We start from the raw sequence: 14,261 nt of genomic DNA on the forward strand, positions 1-14,261 counted from the left end.
TGCAAAGAAGTTGTCACTTATGCTTGCAAGGCAGACTCCAAAGCAGAACCGTACACTTTCACCAGGCAGAGTTGGGATTAGTACAGCTTTCTTCTCTCTTCAAAACTGGGGTGTTTTGTTGGTTTGTTTCATTTGTTTATTTTTTATTTTTATTTTATTTTTTTTGGTGTGTTCCATTTGTAAAGTCAGTAATCAATGTCTTAAGAAGGCATCACTTTCATAAAGCAGATCTGGGGTTTTAGTGTTTCATTTCTATAATAAAATAACATATCATCAGTTTCCAACCCACATAAACACAAGACACACCTGGGACATGTTAGTAGGCATGTAAAGAATATTACCTGTAGAGCAGAGTGATAAAAAAAACTTGGGCTCTGTCATCCTGGCTCCACCACTTACTAGCGGTATGACCTTGGGCAAGTCACTTCCTCTCTATTCTCCTGAAAATACTCTAAAGATCCATAATGGCCTATTTTTTGTCACATCCAATAGCTTCTTTCCAGTCATCATCCTATTTAATCTCTCCAAAAATATATAACTTTGTGGACCAGACCCTACTCCAAACTCCCTCTCTACCCAGTTTCCAGGACATGCTCTCTCCTGTCCTCTTGGTTCCCACTCCTGCTGTTCCAGTCCTCCCTTCTCATCTCCTTCACAAGCTCTTTCTCCATCACTCACCCCCTTCAGTTAAGGTTCCCAGTGTTTATCCCTTTCATCTTCTCCTCTTCTCATCCTTCACCTCTTCCTAGTTAAACTCATCTTCTGTTCAATCTCCATCTCCAGCCCCCGTCCTTCTCTCCTCTTAGAAATATCCAGCAGTCTTGGGGAAATTGATAAAAAGAGGAAAATGGGTTTGGAAGAGAAAATAGAGTTAAAGAGAGTTCCAGAAAGCACACTGTGTATTCCTCTTAAAGGAGGTTTAGAAGAGAGAAAAGAAGCTGAGGAAACATATGCCGAAGACTTCAGACCTGAAATCCTGCATCCGTTGGAGAGCAGGGAGCTGGTACTTCTGCCCAAAGTGCTCAAGGAGTGGGATCAGGTGTTTTGGCTGTGCTGGGGCATGAAGTTATTAGGAGTGAGGTCAATGCTACATGCCTGTAAGAGGGTGGTGGTGAGGAAAGTATGAAAAAAAGTCCCCAGGGCATGTGGGGACTCTATTACGGTGCTTTCTGTTTTTCAACGTTTATTGAGTGGTTACTGTGTACCAAGCACTTTATAAGACTTACCCTTCTTAACTCTGTATCTCTGTCCTGTGAGATCAGGGTTTGTAGCTACAGAGAGGTTGTAGTTTGCCAGTAAGTGGCAGCACCTGCACTCAGCCTCAGTCGACCAGTCTTAGAGTCCAAACACTTAACCACAATCCCACATCTCCTCTCAAAGCTTTCCTTTCTCCTCCAGGAATCACCATGGCAACAGCCAGGAAGAGGGATTTATAACCTCAACCTGAACATGTTCAAAATCAGACTCCTTATATTTCCCCCCAAACCTGCTCCACCTCAATTAGAAATCTCAGATTTAGCCTCTGTACCTTACTCTCAAATATTCCACACTCTTTTTACACAGTCAGTCAACAAATCCTGTTGATTCTACCTTGGAAATCTCTCCAAAATCCAATTGTCCTCTTCATTCCCACTGCCCTGCTCTAGCTCAATGCTGCAACACCTTTTTCCCAGACTATTGCAAAAAAACATCTTTTCTGGGTTTTTTTCCCTACTAGAGACTATTCTCCACATTGCTTCTAAAATTATCTTTATTTTTTATTATTTTTTAAATATTTATTTATTTATTTGGTTGCACCAGGTCTTAGTTGAGGCAGGCGGGCTCCTTAGTTGTGGCTCCCTGGCTCCTTAGTTGTAGCACGTGGCCTCCTTAGTTGCAGCATGCATGTGGGATCTAGTTCCCTGACTAGGGATCGAACCTGGGTACCGTGCACTGAGAGCATGGAGCTTAATCCACTGCGCCACCAGGGAAGTCCCCTAAAATTATCTTTAAAACACACATACAAATACACACACACATATACACATGCAATGCCACTCCTACGCTTAAAAGCCTCCACTGGATTCCTGCTGCCTGCAGAGTAATTTACATAAGCAATCTCCTTCGTTTTGAGGACCATCAGGTTATTCCCAACTTCCTGAGATTATCAAGAAAACCATGAGGAGAGTCTTGCAGTTAAAGCTTTGTAGATGTCCTTTATTTCCTTAGGATGAGTTCCTTAAAGTGAAATTGCTAAATCAAAGGATATGCACATTGTCAAAGGCATTTGATGGCTATTATTAAACCGTTCTCCAGAAATGCCATACTTAACTTATACTCACCAGAAGTGTGTACTACAACTTACTAGAATTCACATGTTTTCATGGGTATACCCACGGAGTGGAAATGTGTTCTATTCACTTTCAAATAATCAGAGCTGGAATACTGAACAGCACATGGTACTCAGCAAATGATTGCTGAATGAATGAAGAACTGAATAAACAGAAGAAAAGTCCATTTGTGAAAAGCTCCCCGACTTGTGTATAACTTAAAATAAGCATATCGTAACACAACTTCTAGATGTTGTCTAAATCTGACTGTTTCATGTAGAACTAATCCAGTAGCATCCTTTTGCACATGGGATTGATATTTATGGGATGCTCCACAACAGTGCTCCATCCAGGGAACAAAATCTTCGCTTCCTATCCATATTCACTACACATGTACAGACCCAATCTTGTAATTTCTTCAATTTTCCATCATCACCTATGCAGGTTAGAGGTTACCTGGAAAGGAGTTAACCTAAATAGTAAAATGAGTAAAAGGGTGCTAAAATTTCACAAATCTATATTTCCGGATGTGTACACTCGGCCCTCTGTATCTGTGCATTTCACATCTGCAGATTCAACCAACAGAATAAAAGTGTTTGGGGGAAAATAATTCCAAAAAGCAAAACTTGTATTTGTTGCTCACTGGCAACTATTTACATAGCGTTTACATTATATTTATAACTATTTACATAGCATTTACCTTGTATTAGGTATTATAAGTGCTTTAGAGATGATTTAAAGTATACAGGATGGGGCTTCCCTGGTGGCACAATAGTTAAGAATCCGCCTGCCAATGCAGGAGACACGGGTTCAAGCCCTGGTCCGGGAAGATCCCACATGCCGCGGAGCAACTAAAGCCCGTACGCCACAACTACTGAGCCTGCGCTCTAGAGCCTGTGAGCCACAACTACGGAGTCCGCGTGCCGCAACTACTGAGCCTGCGCACCACTACTGAAGCCCACGCGCCTAGAGCCTGTGCTCTGCAACAAGAGAAGCCACCGCAATGAGAAGCCTGCGCACCACAACGAAGAGTAGCCCCCGCTCACCACTAGAGAAAGCCTGCGTGCAGCAATGAAGACCCAATGCAGCCAAAAATAAATATATAAATAAATTTATTTTTTAAATAAATAAATAAAATAAAGTATACGGGAGGATGAGTGTAGATTGTAAGCAAAACCTACACCATTCTATATAAGGGACTTGAGCATCTGTGGCTGTTGTATCCAGGGGGTCCTGGGACCAAAAGCCCAGGGATACCAAGGGACGACTGCATATGCATCTCTCTGTTGTACAGCTCTGCTAGAATAAATGTCCCCAAAGCACCTCAGTTTAAATCTCTTCCTTCCAAAACCTTCCACAGGTGGTAAGTTTCCTTCCAGCCAGTCAGTCAAGCCAGAAAATGTGTATTTTGTCCTATAAATCTTACTGATATTGCCTAGGTACATCTGAATTTATCAACCTAGACTATCCCTTCCTCCCTACTTCTACTCCCATTGAACTAATTTGCGCTCAAATGATCGCTACCCCTGACAATAATTTTCATCACTGATTTTTAGCAGGCTAGAGATATATTCAGTGTTACTCCTGAAAGGTCATTTGATGGTCCTAAGGAGAATGGGATGGAGGAGTGGAGGTGGCAAAGAACTAGAGGTAGGGATATCAGTTGAGAGACTCTAGTGGTAAAATACATAAGTACTTCCCAAAGTTTTTTATTTTTAATAAATTTATTTTATTTTTATTTATTTATTTTTGGCTGTGTTGGGTCTTCATTGCTATGCGTGGGCTTTCTTTAGTTTCAGTGAGCAGGGGCTACTCTTCGTTGCGGTGCATGGGCTTCTCATTGCGGTGGCTTCTCTTGTTGCAGAGCATGGGCTGTAGGCATGCAGGCTTCAGTAGTTGTGGCTCACAGGCTCTAGGGCACAGGTTCAGTAGTTGTGGCACATGGGCTTAGTTGCTCCGCGGCATGTGGGATTTTCCCGGAACAGAGATTGAACCTGTGTCCCATGCATTGGCAGGCGGATTCTTAACCACTGCGCCACCAGGAAGCCCCTTCCCAAAGTTTAACATGTTAAAATGGACCCTCTGATCCAGATGGTCTGGGGTGAGGGTCTGAGATTCTTAGATGTTCTCAAGTGATGTCAAGGCTGCTGGTCCATGGACTGCACTTTGAGTAGCAAGACTTTACACGAGAAACAATGAGGGCTTGAAACAAAAAATGACAGTGGAATCAAAAGGAGGGCATGGACTAACGAGATATTAAAGAGACATGACTTGTTGACCTGAGCTACCTGAGGTTACCTGAGCATGAGGTAGCCACACTGAGTTGACACAGCTCCTGCAAATAGTACAGAAGGGATGTTTGAATTAATCTGTGCAACTTTGCTTTAGAATGATAGCTTTTTGGAAGTAACTCTCAGTCCTTTATGTTATCTTGAAGGATCCATGGAGATACTAGTACCCTCCAGTTAAGATTCTCTGGCAATATAAATTTTTCAAAAGCATAAAGTCAGAAGAAATAGAAAACATTTACTCAGCATATACCATGAGCCAGTCACTCCATGCCTCTGCATATGTTATTCCTTCGCCTTGAATATCTCCATACCCACATCACTCACACACACACACACACACACACACACACACACACACACACGAATTAACAATCTCTTCCTTTGTGTCACTGCCACATCTTTAATATACTTCTTATCACACTGCACTGGAAATGCTGAAAGCAATTCTACAATCATAGAAAGTGTGGGTTTTGGAGCCAATCGAACTTCAGTTCAAATCATAGCTCTGCCATGTATTGGGTTGATGATGAAGACAAGTACCTTTGCTTCCTCAGTTATAAAAATGGAGGCACCATCTACTGTGAGGTCATGTGTAGCCTTCAAGATGCTTTCCTTCAAGTAATAGGAAACCTAATTCACAGTGGTTTAAACAAGGAAGAGAATCTATCAGCTACTGAAACAGAAAAGCCCAGAGGTAAAGCAAGCTTTGAAATAGGCTAGTGTAGAGATTAAGAAATCATCAGGGTTTCTCTGAGATTCTTTCAGTGATACACTCCTCTTCCTGTGCCCTTCATGCTAATAAAAATGGTTACAGCGGGCTTCCCTGGTGGTGCAGTGGTTGAGAGTCCGCCTGCCGATGCAGGGGACACGGGTTCGTGCCGCGGAAAGGCTGGGCCCGTGAGCCATGGCCGCTGAGCCTGTACGTCCGGAGCCTGTGCTCCGCAACGGGAGAGGCCACAACAGTGAGAGGCCCGCGTACCGCAAAAAAAAAAAAAAAAAGGTTACATCAGTTCTAGCACTCACATCTGTATTAATACCCCAACCTGAAAATACGAATGCCTTTGTTGGGTGTTCCCAGCTAAAGTTAGGAGTATCACTCTCCTAATGCCTACCACTGCAGGTCACATGGCCATCCCTGAACCAATCACTGTAACCACAGGCAGGAAATGCACAGATTGGCTTCACCTTGGTCAGCTGCTCCATCCTTTGAGCCAGGAGTGGAATCGCCCTCCCTGAGGATCTACAAACACGAACTGGGTGCTGTAGGGAAGGAGGGTGGAAAATGGATGCTGGAGAGGCAGCTGACAACTATTCACTACACATTTCACTGTACAACTATTCACTGTACATTATACAAAGGGCGTGGCACAGAATCTTGTCCACAGTTTGTGGGCCTACAGTAAGTGGTAGCTGTAATTTGCTTATAAGTCTATCTACTAGACCAGAAGCAAACGGAGAATGGGGTCCTTCTCAGCTCAGGCGTCCCTCATGCCTAGCACAGCACCTGGGACATAGAGTAAATATTTGTTGAATTAATGTTAATAGTTGGAATGGGAAATACAATGTGATAGAGTTATAGAAATTATTACAAGAAAAAAAAGAGGATCGTATGACTTAAAGGGAATATGAAAACATACACTGTTGCTGGTCCACGACACTGATAAGATAACCAAGCTGGATATAGTTGAATTACAGACTGGGGTTAAAATTGGAATAAATTTCAGGATATATTTTTAGGGGTCTGCTCTAATTTTGGGTCAATTCAGAAAAGAAATGCTAAGTGAAGTGTCTTTATCTGCTTTGCCTGGCTTGGGAGTAGAAGAGAAGAAAATCAACCTTTTTCTTTCCCCCTTAAATCTATTCAAGAAGTGTTGCTTGAGCATGCGCTACATGATCCCATATTATATAGGAAAATAAGTTTCAAGAGGACGGCTGATCTAGTCTATTATTTTGTGGATCTTAAGAATCAATGTCAATTAAAAAGACACTAACATCGATTAATCCCACTGTGTGCCAGGCGCTGTCCTTCAAGCTTTCACAAATGTGATCTCTTTTAATCCTGAGTAAATTGAGGCTGTGAAAGGTTAAGCTCCTTACCCAGAATCACACAACTAACAAATAAAGACCCAGGTGCTGAGAGGCACATGCCTCAGAACCACTCTTCTTGTTACTAGAAAAGATTTCCTTGTAGAAACCTCAGGGATTTTACAAGGGAAATATTGGATTACGGTAATATGACTCATTAGCCCAATTTAATATTACCTATTCATTATAATATAATGACGCTTGCATAGCAGAGCATGCTGTTGTATTTCTGCCTCTGGCTCAGATCACAGGAACTATGAACATAGGCTGATTACATGACCTACATACTCAATATTAAGAACATTTTGAATTGCTCTTATTTATGTGGTTGAAAAGATATGGTCTAATTTTGGTCAGCAGTAGCATCTAGGTAATGCTGACTCAGAAGGGACACATTTGTTGTTGCCAGGAGAAGTGCAAGAGAAAAGCTGAATCACACTGTACCACATCAGATGTTAACACTATTAATATAACGTGCTGAATAGTGAGCAAGATGGAATCAGACCATCTCTGACCAACAGGTTCATCATTCTACCAGTGGACAGATCCAAGAAATGTCAAGGTACTATGTCCCTACGTTGTATTATGTTTTTATCAACTAAGCTTATAATTAGTGTGTGGTTATCTGGCCAATGACACCAGTGTAGTGTACCATCCAAAAAGGGGACTGCAAACTCAATGCCTTCAGGGGCCAGGTGGGTAATGGAAATGAACACATTGGGCAGGTTGTCAGACGTAGGGAGTGAAGTCTATAGTGAACTCTCCGATGGAAGTAGATTTTTCAGGAGATGCCAGAAACCCAGGTTTTTAATATGAAATTTCCCATCTTCAAACTGTGATTGCCATAAAAGCACTCTTGTGGGCCAGATTTGTCCATTCTCCCCTGCATGCCTCTGTTAAGACTCCTAGTTCATCTCTCATTTCTGTCTTCTTCTATCCTATGGAAGTCTGAACTTGCTTGGGTTCCAGTTTTCTTTTTGAGATAAGAGTTTCTGATACATGCTGTAGTTGTCTATTTGAGACATTGAGAAATTAAATCAATTTTAAAATTTTTTATACAATTGTTAAAGGTTACACTCCATTTACAGTTATTACAAAATATTGACTATATTCCCTATGTTGTACAATTCATCCTTGTAGCCTATCTTACACCCAATAGTTTGTACCTCCCTCTCCCCCACTCCTATATTGCACACCCCCAACTGGTAACCACTAGTTTGTTCTCTGTATCTGTGAGTCTGCTTCTTTTCTGTTATATTCACTAGTTTGTAGTGGTGTTTAGATTCCACATATAAGTGATATACAGTATTTGTGTTTCTCTATCTGACTTATTTCACTTAGCATAATGCCTTCCAAGTCCATCCATGTTGCTGCAAATGGCAAAATTTCATTCTTTTTTATGGCTGAGTAGTATTCTACTGCCATACACACCATAAACATACCACATCTTCTTTATCCATCCATCTCTTGATAGACACTTAGGTAGCTTCCATATCTTGGTTATTGTAAATAACACAATTTTGTTTTTTGGCCGCACCGCACACTTGCAGGGTCTTAGTTCTCCGACCAGGGACTGAACCCAGGTCCTCAGCAGTGAAAGTGTGGAGTCCTAGCCACTGGACCACCAGGGATTTCCTAATAATGCAATTTAAAAATAAACTGTTTCTGCTTTATGGTCTTCATTTATTCAATCAAAAATGTCTCTTGAGTACCTATTGTAGGCCAGGTGTTTTTCTGGGAGCTTGGGATACATCAGTCAGCAAAAGAAACAAAGAATCCTGCCTCCCTGGAGCTTGGGGGAAGAGAAGGGTGGAAACATACAATAAACATAATAAATAAATAAACTATATAGGATAGTAGAAGACGACGTTACAGCTATGGAAAAATAAAGTAGAGCTGAGTAAGGAGGATTGGGAGAGTATAGCGGAAAGGGGGGCCAATGACAATTTTAACCAGGGTGGTAGGGGCAGACCTTATTGAGAAGATACATTTAAGCAAAGAATTGAAGGAGGTGAGGAAGTTGGCCATGAGATTATCATAGGGAAGAGCCAGTGCAAGGATCCTACAGTATCCAGCCTCCATTAGGGCCCCCAGTGACCCCCTGCCTCCTGGTGTTCATGCCCTTGAGGGCTGAATTTAGAAGAGAGGAGAAGAGAGTGTGGCAGAAGTGAAAGTATGTGACTTGAAAACTAAGTCATAAAAGGCATGTGTTGGTGTTTTCTCGAGTGTTCTTTCTCTTGGATCTCACCCTACGGAAAGCTGTGTTGGGAGCTGCCCAGTGGAGAAGTTCATGTGGTGAGGAACTGAGGTCTCCAGCTAACAGCCAGGTGAGTGAGTTTGGAAGCAGGTCCTCCAGCCCCAGTCAAGTCTTCACAGACGGCAGCCCCAGCTGCCATCTTGACTGTAACCTCATGGAAGATCCTGAGTTCCAACCACCCTGCTAAGCCACTCCCAGATTCCTGACCCACAGAAACTCTGTGAGATAATGTATGCTTTTTCTTTTAATTACACTTTGGGGTAATCTGTTACACAGCAACAGATAAATAATACAGACCCTAAATAAGACTGGAGAATGTGCCTGGAGAATGTGAGACAGAGAGGGAAGTGGTAGGAACTGAGAACAGAGGGTCAAGGTGAAGGTGTGGTAGGATCTCCAGGCTTCTATAAGAATCCTGGTAGTTCCTCAGAGTGAGATGGAGAGCCACTGCCAGGGTTCATTCTCAGAAGAGTGACATGAGATGACTTACTGGTCTGACAACTGAATAAGAAGGTAGGATTTCTTTAGCACTATATAACAAATTATTTCATACTCATGATGATTCAAAAAAGCTTTTTCTTTTTTTCTCCCTTGCCTCTAATTTCTGTCCTTGATTATCCTGTCAGCCTTGGGTTTTCACTCAAGTTTCCCTTGGATATTCCATGTGGACCTTACATTCTAGCATCTTCCATATCTCAAAACCTCGCCTTCTCCCTTCAGGAACCCACCCAGAAACAATATTTTGGATGCTGCCTGACTTCAGCAGAACTATTTAAACCTTTGTAAAACCCAGACACTCTACTCTTTGTTTTAGAGGATTACCCTACATTGTATCAAACATATTGAAATGCACCCACATCCCACATTTAATATAGATGATATAATTATGTGAATTGAGTTGCAGATTACTGACCGACATTATATTCTCTTTTAAAAGAGATTTAAACTTATTGATTTTGATTTTCTGAGGTTTTTTTTTGTATTTTGAAGCCATACCTATGTATGTGTAGACATATATGTATATATGCATGTATGTATATGTGTATACACATACACACACACTTCAAGTCTTAAACATCTTTATAAACCTTTAAAGGTCAAAGACCCTAATCGCCGTGCCCAAAAGGTAAGATAACCTGAAACTAGTTTCCTTATATCCTATAGAACAGAGTTTCTCAACTTAGTACAACTGACATCTGGAGTCAGATTATTTTCTCTTGTGGGAGCTGTCCTGTGCATCGTAGGACGTTTAGAATCATCCATGGACTCTACCCACCAGATGCCTGTAGCACACCCTCTCCCCTCCACCCCATTGTGACAACCAAAAATGTCTCCAGACATTGCCAAATATCCCCTGGGTGTAGGGCTGCCAGATAGAATACAGAACTTCCACTTAAATATAAATTTCAGATAAACAACAAATCACTTTTATTCATATGCCCCAAGTGCAACATTTGGGACATAATTATACTAAAAAAAGTGTTCACTGTTTGTCTGAAATTCAAATTTAGCTGGGTGTCCTATACTTTTATTTGCTAAATCTGGCAACCCTACCTGGAGACAAAAATTATCCCCAGATGAGAACCATTGCCCGATCTTAATTCCCACCTCCGCCTTCCCTTCTCTCTATGCTTGAGCTTTAATGGTATATTACTTATTACACTGGTTAGTAAAGTCAAAGAAATCTACTTTCTTCAACTTCAGGGGGTTTCCATGCGTGAATGCAATTAGTGCCATTGTCAGTACTCATTTACACAGAAGTTAACCAACCAGTATTTCTTGAACTCCTTTGGGCAAAGCATTGGGCTAGAGGGATACAGAAGAAATATAAGATATAACCCTTAACTTGGAAAAGCTCCAATTTCATTGGGAGAAAGTATAATACACACAAAATAGCTTATAATAGAGAATAAAACAAAATAAAGTGCTAAATTATCTGGTACAGACTATAAATGTTCTCAGAGCCAGGAGAAAAGAAGTGTAACAAAAGTCAGAACAGGCAGAGATGGCTTTGTAGCAAGGTGTCGGGGACTGGGCTTTGAAAAACAACTTTAAAACTAGAGTAGGTACTCAGTTCAATAAACATTTGGATTTTGTTGTTGTTGTTTAATTTTTTTTTATACAGCAGGCTCTTATTAGTCATCAATTTTATACACATCAGTGTATACATGTCAATCCCAATCGCCCAATTCATCACACCACACCCCACACCCACCCGCCACCTTCCCTCCTTGGTGTCCATACATTTGTGCTCTATACCTGTGTCTCAATTTCTGCCCTGCAAACCGGTCCATCTGTACCATTTTTCTAGGTTCCACATACATGCGTTAATATACGATATTTGTTTTTCTCTTTCTGACTTACTTCACTCTGTATGACAGTCTCTAGATCCATCCACATCACAACAAATGACCCAATTTCGTTCCTTTTTTATGGCTGAGTAATATTCCATTGTATATATGTACCACAACTTCTTTATCCATTCGTCTGTCGATGGGCATTTAGGTTGCTTCCATGACCTGACTATTGTAAATAGTGTTGCAATGAACATTGGGGTGAATGTGTCTTTTTGAATTATGGTTTTCTCTGGGTATATGCCCAGTAGTGGGATTGCTGGATCATATAGTAATTCTATTTTTAGCTTTTTAAGGAACCTCCATACTGTTCTCCATACTGGCTGTATCAATTTACATTCCCACCAACAGTGCAAGAGGGTTCCCTTTTCTCCACACCCTCTCCAGCATTTGTTGTTTATAGATTTCCTGATGATGCCCATTCTAACTGGTGTGAGGTGATACCTCATTGTAGTTTTGATTTGCATTTCTCTAATAATTAGTGATGTTGAGCAACTTTTCATGTGCTTCTTGGCCATCTGTATGTCTTCTTTGAAGAAATGTCTGTTTAGCTCTTCTGCCCACTTTTGGATTGGGTTGGGTTTTTTTTTTATCATTAAGCTGCATGAGCTGTTTATATATTTTGGAGATTAATCCTTTGTCCATTGATTCATTTGCAAATATTTTCTCCCTTTCTGAGGGTTGTCTTTTCATCTTGTTTATGGTTTCCTTTGCTGTGCAAAAGCTTTGAAGTTTCGTTAGGTCCCATTTGTTTGTTTTTGTTTTTATTTCCATTACTTTAGGAGGTGGATCAAACAATATCTTGCTGTGATTTATGTGAAAGAGTGTTCTTCCTATATTTTCCTCTAAGAGTTTTATAATGTCTGGTCTTATATTTAAGTCTTTAATCCATTTTGAGTTTATTTTTGTGTATGGTGTTAGGAAGTGTTCTAATTTCATTCTTTTACATGTAGCTATCCAGTTTTCCCAGCACCACTTATTGAAGAGACTGTTTTTTTCCCATTGTATATCCTTGCCTCCTTTGTCATAGATTAGTTGACCACAGATGCGTGGGTTCATCTCTGGGCTTTCTATCTTGTTCCATTGATCTATGTTTCTGTTTTTGTGTCAGTACCATATTGTCTTGATTACTGTAGCTTTGTAGTATAGTCTGAAGTCAGGGAGTCTGATTCCTCCAGCTCTGCTTTTTTCCCTCAAGACTGCTTTGGCTATTTGGGATCTTTTGTGTCTCCATACAAATTTTAAGATTTTTTGTTCTAGTTCTGTAAAAAATGCCATTGGTAGTTTGATAGGGATTGCATTGAATCTGTAGATTGCTTTGGGTAGTATAGTCATTTTCACAATATTGATTCTTCCAATCCAAGAACGTGGTATATCTCTCCATCTATTTGTATCTTCTTTAATTTCTTTCATCAGTGTCTTATACTTTTCTGCATACAGGTCTTTTGTCTCCCTAAGGAGGTTTATTCCTAGGTATTTTATTATTTTTGATGCAATGGTAAATAGGTTTCCTTAATTTCTCTTTCAGATTTTTCATCATTAGTATATAGGAATGCAAGAGATTTCTGTGCATTAATTTTGTATCCTGCAGCTTTACCAAATTCATTGATTAGCTCTAGTAGTTTTCTGGTGGCATCTTTAGGATTCTCTATATATAGTATCATGTCATCTGCAAACTTCTTTTCCAATTTGTATTCCTTTTATTTGTTTTTCTTTTCTGATTGCCATGTCTAGGACTTCCAAAACTATGGTGAATAACAGTGGTGACAGTGGACATCCTTGTCTTGTTCCTGATCTTAGAGGAAATGCTTTCAGTTTTTCACCATTGAGAATGATGTTTGCTGTGGGTTTGTCGTATATGGCCTTTATTATGTTGAGGTAGGTTCCCTCTATGCCTACTTTCTGGAGAGTTTTTATCATAAATCGGTGTTGAATTTTGTCAAAAGCTTTCTCTGCATCTATTGAGATGATCATATGGCTTTTCTCCTTCAATTTGTTAATATGTTGTACCACACTGATTGATTTGCATATATTGAAGAATCCTTGCATCCCTGGGATAAATCCTACTTGATCATGGTGTATGATCCTTTTAATGTGCTGTTGGATTCTGTTTGCTAGTATTTTGTTGAGGATTTTTGCATCTATATTCATGAGTGATATTGGTAATTTTCTTTCTTTGTGACATCTTTGTCTGGTTTTGGTATCAGGATGATGGTGGCCTCATAGAATGACTTTGGGACTGTTCCTTCCTCTGCAATTTTTTGGAAGACTTTGAGAAGGATAGGTGTTAGCTCTCCTCTAAATGTTTGATAGAATTCGGCTGTGAAGCCATCTGGTCCTGGACTTTTGTTTGTTGGAAGATTTTTTTTTTTTTTTTTTTTTTTTTTTTTGCGGTACGCGGGCCTCTCACTGCTGTGGCCTTTTCCATTGCAGCGCACAGGCTCCGGATGCGCAGGCTCAGCGGCCATGGCTCACGGGCCCAGCCGCTCCGCGGCATGTGGGATCTTCCCGGACCGGGGCACGAACCCGTGTCCCCTGCATCAGCAGGCGGACTCCCAACCACTGTGCCACCAGGGAAGCCCTGTTGGAAGATTTTTAATCACAGTTTCAATTTCATTACTTGTGATTGGTCTGTTCATATTTTCTATTTCTTCCTGGTTCAGTCTTGGAAGGTTACACCTAAGAATTTGTCAATTTCTTCCAGGTTGTCCATTTTATTGGCATAGAGTTGCTTGCAGCAGTCTCTCAGGATGCTTTCTATTTCTGCAGTGTCAGTTGTAACTTCTCCTTTTTCATTTCTAATTTTATTGATTTGAGTCCTCTCCCTCTTTTTCTTGATGAGTCTGGCTAATGGTTTATCAATTTTGTTTATCTTCTCAAAGAACCAGCTTTTAGTTTTATTGATCTTTGCTACCGTTTTCTTCATTTCTTTTTCATTTATTTCTGATCTGATCTTTATGATTTC

This window comes from Phocoena phocoena, chromosome 15 (genome assembly GCF_963924675.1).
Source record: "Phocoena phocoena chromosome 15, mPhoPho1.1, whole genome shotgun sequence".
In the NCBI taxonomy this organism is placed as follows: Eukaryota; Metazoa; Chordata; class Mammalia; order Artiodactyla; family Phocoenidae; genus Phocoena; species Phocoena phocoena.